This window comes from Aristolochia californica, unplaced genomic scaffold, assembly GCF_029961685.1.
Source record: "Aristolochia californica isolate CCGP_79_NKW_82.1479 unplaced genomic scaffold, dmAriCali1.0.hap1 SCAF_195, whole genome shotgun sequence".
Classification (NCBI taxonomy): domain Eukaryota; kingdom Viridiplantae; phylum Streptophyta; class Magnoliopsida; order Piperales; family Aristolochiaceae; genus Aristolochia; species Aristolochia californica.
Window position 1 is genome coordinate 15,001 of NW_027181876.1, and position 10,000 is coordinate 25,000.

The 10,000-nt window shown below is 36.1% G+C and overlaps 3 non-coding genes across 3 annotated transcripts in view; 1 reads left to right on the top strand and 2 right to left on the bottom strand.

Moving 5' to 3' along the window:
• Nucleotides 1–6,566: 6,566 nt before the first annotated feature.
• On the bottom strand, nucleotides 6,567–6,639 carry TRNAF-GAA (transfer RNA phenylalanine (anticodon GAA)). The gene has a single exon. It is a non-coding gene; the product is annotated as a tRNA-Phe (tRNA).
• Nucleotides 6,640–8,624: 1,985 nt separating this feature from the next.
• On the top strand, nucleotides 8,625–8,697 carry TRNAT-UGU (transfer RNA threonine (anticodon UGU)). Its single transcript has one exon. It is a non-coding gene; the product is annotated as a tRNA-Thr (tRNA).
• Nucleotides 8,698–9,984: 1,287 nt separating this feature from the next.
• The window catches only part of TRNAS-GGA (transfer RNA serine (anticodon GGA)), an 87-nt gene continuing 71 nt past the window's right edge, over nucleotides 9,985–10,000 (bottom strand). Inside the window, exon 1 of the tRNA in view lies at nucleotides 9,985–10,000. This exon is cut by the window's right edge and continues 71 nt beyond it. This is a non-coding gene — a tRNA (tRNA-Ser).

Below are 10,000 nucleotides of genomic sequence, written 5' to 3' on the forward strand. Positions count from 1 at the left end.
AACAACATTGCCAAAGCTCATGGAGGTGTATCCGTATTTGGTGGAGTGGGCGAACGTACTCGTGAAGGAAATGATCTTTACATGGAAATGAAAGAATCCGGAGTTATTAATGAACAAAATCTTGCAGAATCAAAAGTCGCTCTAGTCTATGGTCAGATGAATGAACCGCCGGGAGCTCGTATGAGAGTTGGTTTGACTGCCCTAACCATGGCGGAATATTTCCGGGATGTTAATGAACAAGACGTACTTCTATTTATCGACAATATCTTTCGTTTCGTTCAAGCAGGATCAGAAGTATCCGCCCTATTAGGTAGAATGCCTTCCGCTGTGGGTTACCAACCCACTCTTAGTACAGAAATGGGTTCTTTGCAAGAAAGAATTACCTCTACCAAAGAAGGATCCATAACTTCCATTCAAGCAGTTTATGTACCTGCGGACGATTTGACCGACCCTGCCCCTGCTACAACATTTGCACATTTAGATGCTACTACCGTACTATCAAGAGGATTAGCTGCCAAGGGCATCTATCCAGCAGTGGATCCTTTAGATTCAACGTCAACGATGCTCCAACCTAGGATCGTAGGCGAAGAACATTATGAAACTGCGCAAAGAGTTAAGCAAACTTCACAACGTTACAAAGAACTTCAGGATATTATAGCTATCCTTGGGTTGGACGAATTATCTGAAGAGGATCGTTTAACCGTAGCAAGAGCACGAAAAATTGAGCGTTTCTTATCACAACCCTTCTTCGTAGCAGAAGTTTTTACCGGTTCTACAGGAAAATATGTTGGTCTCGCAGAAACAATTAGGGGGTTTCAACTGATCCTTTCCGGAGAATTAGATGGTCTTCCCGAGCAGGCCTTTTATTTGGTAGGTAACATCGATGAAGCTACCGCGAAGGCTATGAACTTAGATGTGGAGAGCAAATTGAAGAAATGACCCTAAAGCTTTGTGTACTGACTCCTAATCGAATTATTTGGGATTCAGAAGTGACAGAAATTATTTTATCTACTAATAGTGGCCAAATTGGTGTATTACCAAATCACGCCCCTATTGCCACAGCAGTAGATATAGGTATTTTGAGAATATGCCTTAACGATCAACGGGTAACGATGGCTCTGATGGGTGGTTTCGCTAGAATAGGCAATAATGAGATCACCATTTTAGTAAATGATGGTGAGAGGGGTAGTGACATTGATCCGCAAGAAGCTCAGCGAACTCTTGAAATAGCGGAAGCTAACTTGAGTAAAGCTGAAGGCAAGAGACAGGTAATTGAGGCGAATCTAGCTCTCAGACGAGCTAGGACACGCGTAGAGGCTGTCAATGCTATTTCGTTTTCGTAATCGTCGATGCATCAGAATAATCAAAAGAAGCTCCGTTTATACACCTTATTTGGATTCCACCAATTGGATACAATCAAGTGTAATCTGATGCAAGGAAAAAAATACAAACATAAAGTATGAATAGTGGGAGGATAATAGGGAAAGGGTAAAAGATTAATTAAAAAATAGGAAAGGGTGGGTAGAAAAACTTATTAGAGACCATTGACTCCGGTATCTAATAAGTTATACCTACTATTGGATTTGAACCAATGACTCCTGCCGTATGAAAGCAATACTCTAACCGCTGAGTTAAGTAGGTCATTTATCATCACAAAGAAAAAAAAAAGGAAGACCCCTCGCATGGGCATTATAGATGGAATACTACTTCTAAGCAATACCAATCTTTGTCAGTAAAGGGGTCAGAGAGCTATCATATGGGACCATAGAATATCCATCTTGACAAGATATTATCTAGATGTTAAGATATCTATGACAAGGGCTATAGCTCAGTTAGGTAGAGCACCTCGTTTACACGCGCGCCAATGCTTTTTCAGGGGAGTTCATCATGCAATCAACAGAATTGATCTTATTGATAAATCGGTGTCTTACTCCATGGATTCGAGGGAACAAGAGAACAATAGCCTGACAAATCTTTGGTTCGGTCCGATTCAGGTACCAATTTAAAATAGAACCCATCATTGATTTGATAATTGATAAGGTGAATACCTAGTCTATTCAATGCTAGGCATAATGGGTATAAGGACCTCAAAATAACATAACCTCTTTTCGCCCTATGAGCTTTAAGGTGTATGAAGTATCATATTTGACTCTTTGAGCGGAGCGATAGAGACTCAACCTAACTTAGGTTGATCTAGGCCGGAGGCAGACCTACGTCAAGGCAATCCTTCTTTGAAAACACTTTGGTATTGCTCCTGGATCAGAATACAAAAAATGAATCAGAGCACGTGGAACCATCTCGTTATCTTCCTGTCAAGAAAAAGTATGGTGGACTAGCCGATTCTTATATCAGTTAACGAAAGAGCCCAATGCAAAAAAAATGCATGTTGGGTCTTTGAAACAGTTCGAATCATTTAGATAATACTCAGTTTGATCTGTTTTACCGAGAAGGTCTACGGTTCGAGTCCGTATAGCCCTATATATTTTGACATCCGTGTCATTTTGACATTTTTGTGTAGCTCTCATTTTCTCACATTAGTGCTTGTGGCTGGCCCGCGCGGTGGGTTGGCAAAGCAAGTAGTCTTCTGTTTCTGCACAATACTTATTTTTTTTTTATTCCAACCTAATCTAATTCAATTGTTCATCATTCCAATTCTACTGGTCCTTCCTTCCGATACAGACTTTATGCAAGCAAGAAGATTGGGGGCCTGTTTGAACTTGCACGGGCTGGGGATCCTTCTGACTCATCGCTTTGTTGTTCCACAATAACTCCAATGCAGTGCATTGTTTCAGAGATAAAAAATGGACGCTAACCTATAACCTAAACGTATCAACGTTTGCACCCTCTTCTATTTCTATGAGTCTATTTTTGGATTTGGTCTGTCGAATCGTTCAACAACGCCTGATTCCATTAGAAGTATCTTATGCGGATCATTTATGATTCAGCCGATTCTACGACTGTGGTACACTCCATTGTGTAGGTTTACTTCAAAGGAAACAAACCTTTTTATTGTCACGAAACCTAACCCCTTGGGTAGTCTTATCAGATGTTATTAACAAGTATTTCAAATCATTTCAAATCGCGATTTTGAGTCCTAGAAATTGGTCCGAAATGGAATGACTTCTTCAAGACTTCTATTCTAAGTCTAATTAAATAACTCGATTCTTTATTCTCTCTAGGGGGACCATCGGGGGTAGGGAGTACAAGTCAAAAGTCTATAATTTGGTATAGGAATCCATGAGTTGTTATATATCTATTTATATGGAAATATGGAAGTTTATATGGAAATATGGAAGGATTTCTCACAATTTAACAGATTGAATCAAATCAATTAAGTATAAATTTGGGACAAAGGGAGAGAATCTAATTGGCCGATGCATTCTATTTCCGTATCTGTATCGAATCAATAGACAGAATGACGATCCTCTAACCAGACCCTAATGAAAAGAATACATCAACACAAACCAAGTGGAATATACCATAAATCCTAAGATAGAAATCCCTAGGCATTCTACTACATCTGACTATTTGTGTTGTGATATTATAAAAGAAAAAAAAAAAGAGAGAGAAAAATTTACCCAAGCCAGGCTTATTATTTATTAGAATTTTTATTCTATTATTATTCAAATTATATTAGAAATTTGATATAATATATATTTATATTATATTAAATATTAATTCAATTTCATATTTTGAATTTTCTGTTAATTTAAATATTAATTAATATATTAATATAACATTGTTATGTTATATATTTATATTTAATATTTTTTTTTTATGATTTTATGAATAGAAATAATATTCATATTATTTTCATATTATTTCAAATAGTCTTTAATTACTTTTTTATTTTAAGAAAATCCGAAACAAAACAAAGTGAGAGAGTTTTTTTGTATAAAAACATAATATGTCTACATCCTGAATGGAATCGAAGTAAATGTAAGTGGGATTCCGTTGGATGAATCTTGAAACGAGACATGATTCATAGCAAACAAATGAAACTACGTGGTTCCACCCTAATTGGTGTTTCGACTAAATAGTTATGAATAAATTGACAATTAAAATTCGAATTGACTAATTCGGTATATTCCACATTAATAGGAGTGCATCTATGTTTCTGCTTCACGAATATGATATTTTTTGGGCATTTCTGATAATATCAAGTGTTATTCCTATTTTGGCATTTTTTATTTCCGGAGTTTTAGCCCCGATTAGTGAAGGACCGGAGAAGCTCTCCAGTTATGAATCGGGTATAGAACCAATGGGGGATGCTTGGTTACAATTCCGAATCCGCTATTACATGTTTGCTCTAGTTTTTGTTGTTTTTGATGTTGAAACGGTCTTTCTTTATCCATGGGCAATGAGTTTCGATGTATTGGGTCTATCCGTATTTATAGAAGCTTTCATTTTCGTGCTTATCCTAATTGTTGGTTCAGTTTATGCATGGCGAAAAGGAGCATTGGAATGGTCTTAACCCCTGAATCCTCAGACAATAAAAAAGAAGGAAAAGGTTACATTGAGACAGTTATGAATTCTATTGAATTTCCGTTACTTGACCGAACAGCCCAAAATTCAGTTATTTCAACTACACCGAATGACCTCTCGAATTGGTCAAGACTCTCCAGTTTATGGCCACTTCTCTACGGTACCAGTTGTTGCTTCATTGAGTTTGCTTCATTAATAGGATCTCGATTCGACTTTGATCGTTATGGGCTGGTACCAAGATCAAGTCCTAGGCAGGCGGACCTAATTTTAACAGCCGGCACGGTAACAATGAAAATGGCTCCTTCTTTAGTGAGATTATATGAGCAAATGCCTGAACCGAAATATGTCATTGCTATGGGAGCTTGTACCATTACAGGGGGGATGTTTAGTACCGATTCTTATAGTACCGTTCGGGGAGTCGATAAGCTAATTCCTGTGGATGTCTATTTGCCGGGCTGCCCACCCAAACCAGAGGCAATTATGGATGCTATAACGAAACTTCGTAAGAAAGTCTCTCGAGAAATCTATGAAGATAGAATTGGGTCTCAACAGGAAAATCGATATTTTACTACCAATCACAAGTTTCATGTTGAGCGAAGTACTCATACTGGAAATTATGATCAAGGATTACTCTACCAGTCCCCATCTACTTCAGAGATACCTTCTGAAGCATTTTTCAAATACAAAAGTTCAGTGTCTTCCCACGAATTATTGAATTAGGAAAGGCAGGATGCTTTTGTGTTGTCCAGGATAACAAGCAGTGGGTCAATCTTCATAAATTTCATCGGCAATTTGAAATACTCATACAAATGTGGGAGAGATCAAGAAGATGCAGGGTCGTTTATCCGCTTGGCTAGTCAAGCATGAGCTAGTTCATAGATCTTTGGGCTTCGATTACCAAGGAATAGAGACTTTACAAATAAAACCCGAGGATTGGTACTCCATTGCTGTCATTTCATATGTATATGGTTACAATTATCTACGTTCCCAGTGTGCCTATGATGTAGCACCAGGCGGATTGTTAGCTAGCGTGTATCATCTTACGAGAATACAGTATGGTGTGGATCAACCCGAAGAGGTATGCATAAAAGTATTTGCCCCAAGGACGAATCCTAGAATCCCGTCTGTTTTCTGGATTTGGAAAAGCGCAGACTTTCAAGAGCGGGAATCCTATGATATGTTGGGAATCGCTTATGAGAATCATCCACGCCTGAAACGTATCTTGATGCCCGAAAGTTGGCTAGGCTGGCCTTTACGTAAGGATTATATTACCCCCAATTTCTATGAAATACAAGATGCTCATTGAATGATAAGATGAATGATAAGAAACTAATCTTCACTTATACGACTCCAGATATTCAAGGAATCTTTTTACGTTCTGTTCTAGATGAAACGGAGTAACTGGCCTTTCATTCGTACTATGGATGGGCTGCTAAAGAAGCTTCATTTAGATTCTCAAATTTTGAAGAGTCCCATTTCAGATGAGCAGAGCCTGTAGGATGAATCAAAAGAGTTCTGCACCATGAACTTTGTACCGCGCGCATCGCTTAGATGGGGCCACGGAAAGCTGCATAGAAGGGAGTGAATAAATGGGAAAGTGAAGAAATAGAATATGAAATAAAATCGTAAATTCTGAAATAAAAAAAGAAAAATTCAGAAATTAAATAAAATAAAAAAGGATCGGATTTTTTGGACTGTCTCTGAAATGAACCCTGCCTTTTCCTATCCTTCAACTCCTCCAGACTAGTCTTTTAGGGTTTTCGACCAACTAACTTCGACTTCGGATATGTATGAAGTATTAACATTCTTTTTGTGCGGGAAGAGATACAGTATGAACAAACAAACAAAAAAGAGGAGGGAACGGAATCCAATTATTTTCTTTACTCATATCTTTACCCATCTACTCGTTTTTTACCCATCTACAAGACGGAGGCGTCTATCTATACATCTAGATGTAGATGGATAAATATGTATTATGCTCTGGACTATTAACGCATATAATATTAAATAATATTAATATGGGTTCTGACTCTATTGATTTATTTGTATGAGTATCTTATCTATTCGATACATTAACCACGTGCCAGGAACCAGATTTGAACTGGTGACACGAGGATTTTCAGTCCTCTGCTCTACCAGCTGAGCTATCCCGACCATTCTCGATGCATGATCCTACTAAAAGAAAAAGAAAGCTTGGGCCTATGTCAATGAAAGGGACTCAAAAAGCATTAACTTACCTAAATAAAGTCGGTAATTTGTTGGATCTTCAAAAAGGAGACTTTGTAAATGTAAGTGTAAGAGTAATGATATGAACTGTGAAAGGTTCCGTAATGGAGATTCTTTGCCCATCCATATATGGATGGGCATTTGTACGTATATCATATCTATCACAGTGAGAAGAGAGAAAGATTTCTGGCCGGATCCATTTGTGAAAGAGTAGAGTAAGTGAAAAACATATCTAATTTTGAACCACTGATAAAAAAAAAAGAGGATAAATGCTTAGGGAGTCAAATAGGCCTTTTATTGGGGATAGAGGGACTTGAACCCTCACGATTTCTAAAGTCGACGGATTTTCCTCTTACTATAAATTTCATTGTTGTCAGTATTGACATGTAGAATGGGACTCTATCTTTATTCTCGTCTCACTCGATTAATCAATCCTTAAAAAGATCTATCAGACATCCTTAAAAAGATCTATCAGACTCTGGTGTGATAGTCGATTTGATCACTGACTATTCGATTCTTCCTTCTGCTTCTGAAATTATTATTCTGAAATTTTTAGAAAAAAAAAATATGGATTCGGGTCGTGATTAATCTTTGATATTTCAGTACGTATACGTACATATCTAGGGTCATCCCACTCTGGAGTTTCGATAGAAGGATTCTTCTACCAATGTAGTAAAGTCAACCCCATTCGTTAGAACAGCTTCCGTTGAGTCTCTGCACCTATCCTTTTTTTTTTCTGAAAACAGGATTTGGCTCAGGATTGCCCATTTTTAATTCCAGGGTTTCTCTGAATTTGGAAGTTACCACTTAGTAGGTTTCCATACCAAGGCTCAATCCAATCAAGTCCGTAGCGTCTACCAATTTCGCCATATCCCCCTCCCTCTTCCTTATGAGAAAGAAATCACATTGTGACCCCCCCTTCTTTTCTTTCATTTATCTTGGAGCCGTTGAATTCATTAGATACAGGCCCTTATTCCTATATCAAAGAGGTGTGTCCCTATTATATTTCTTGACCAGCTTCTTTCATCCCTATCGGAGTGGCGGGCCCATATTTGATATGATCCAATCAGAAATGATTCTATCATTGATGTATCCGCAATTCAATATGGATGGATATATCCCACGTCACATATATATATATGTCTTTACACCCCTTATTTTTTTAGCGCTATTTGGAATACTGGAACGGTCGATATTCATTCTTTTTTTATCGTCTTATCCCCTCCCTTTCCGAATGAAACCAGAGGAATGTCTCATTATGCTCTGGACTGCAGCCTTATCTTTATCTTATCCTTTCCTTTATCTTATCCTTTCCTTAGGAAGGATCTCCTATACTATAGGAATTCCTATAGTGTAAATAAATAGAATTTCTAAATTTCTATAACTATATATAGAATATATAACTAAGCTAATTTTTATTTTTTAGTTTATTTTATTAAGATTAAGTAATTAATATTACTAATATTACATAATCATAATATAATCTAATTAATATTAATAATATAATATATTAATATTATATTATTATTTATTATTACATAACAACATTAATATTAATAATTACATTATTAATATTAATGTTGTCATAATTAATATTATATTCTATTTAATATTAATATTGTATTATTAATATAATATTGATATTGTATTTATATAATTGTATTTGTATTTATATAATTGTATTTATATATATATATATTATATATAATAATAATAATTAATAATAATTATAATAATAATAAAAACAAACTACTCTTTATTTATTTATTATAATTATATTAATTATTAATAATAGATATTAATAATAGATAAATAAATAGATAAATAAAATAAAAAAATAAATAAATAGCTAATTACTAATAGCTAAGTCCCAGTAGTTTCCCGAAATCCTATGCACTATTTCTGTTATGTGAGCCCGCTTAGCTCAGGGGTTAGAGCATCGCATTTGTAATGCGATGGTCATCGGTTCGATTCCGATAGCCGGCTTTTCCATTTATTCGATTTTTTCCATGATTGATATTGATATTGATAATGTCTCCTTGAGATCAAGAGAAATTGAAAAGACTTTTCAATTTTCTCCAAATGTCGGGTCAACATAGTATGTTACGGGAACTCCCAACTATGAATAAAAAAGAATAAAAAATGGATTGAAGCTGTTAGATCTCTACAGAACAAGAAAGGGATACTTAACTTCCTATATATAACTATATAAAATAATCTGGTTATTGAGACAATTCATCTCATTCTTCTTTATAGTATTTCAGCGAGTTTAGCTTCGTTTATCGTTTAGTTCAGTCTTAATTTTTTTATTCTGTGAAATCCAATTTCAATAAAATAAGGAGTCTTTATGTCTCGTTACCGAGGGCCTCGTTTCAAAAAAATACGCCGTCTGGGGGCTTTACCGGGACTCACTAGTAAAAGACCTAGATCCGGAAGTGATCTTAGAAACCAACCGCGTTCCGGGAAAAGATCTCAATATCGTATTCGTCTAGAAGAAAAACAAAAATTGCGTTTTCATTATGGTCTGACAGAGCGGCAATTGCTTAGATATGTTCGTATCGCTGGGAAAGCCAAAGGGTCAACAGGTCAAGTTTTACTACAACTACTTGAAATGCGTTTGGATAACATCCTTTTTCGATTGGGTATGGCTTCGACCATTCCTGGAGCTAGACAACTAGTTAACCATAGACATATTTTAGTTAATGGTCGTATAGTAGATATCCCAAGTTATCGGTGTAAACCCCGAGATATTATTACTACGAGAGATGAACAAAGATCCAGAGCTCTGATTCAAAATTATGTGGATTCATCTCCCCGCGAGGAATTGCCAAAACATTTGACTCTTGACTCATTCCAATATAAAGGAATAGTAAATCAAATAATAGATAGTAAATGGATCGGCTTAAAAATCAATGAATTACTAGTCGTGGAATATTATTCCCGTCAGACTTAAACTTAATTAAAATAAAATAATTAAGCTTTGGACAATACAATTTTGTCTACCCTGTTTCACCAAACAAAGTAAATAGAACTAAGTTAAGGGATTTAATCCGGATTTTCCCCCATTTTCGTATCCTTTTCGTATCCCAAGTGGATCCGCGGTCAGATTCTCATTCCTTGTCCACCCTTTCCGATCCGATATTTTATCTACCACAGTAATTGGCAATAGAGAATCACTAGAAAGCAAAGGCCCTACTCTTGGAATAATGGTATCCATTGTTATTTGATACATTGTGGTTGGTAACGTTGGTAAATTAGGTGTAGGTCAAGGTACGGAAAGAGAGGGATT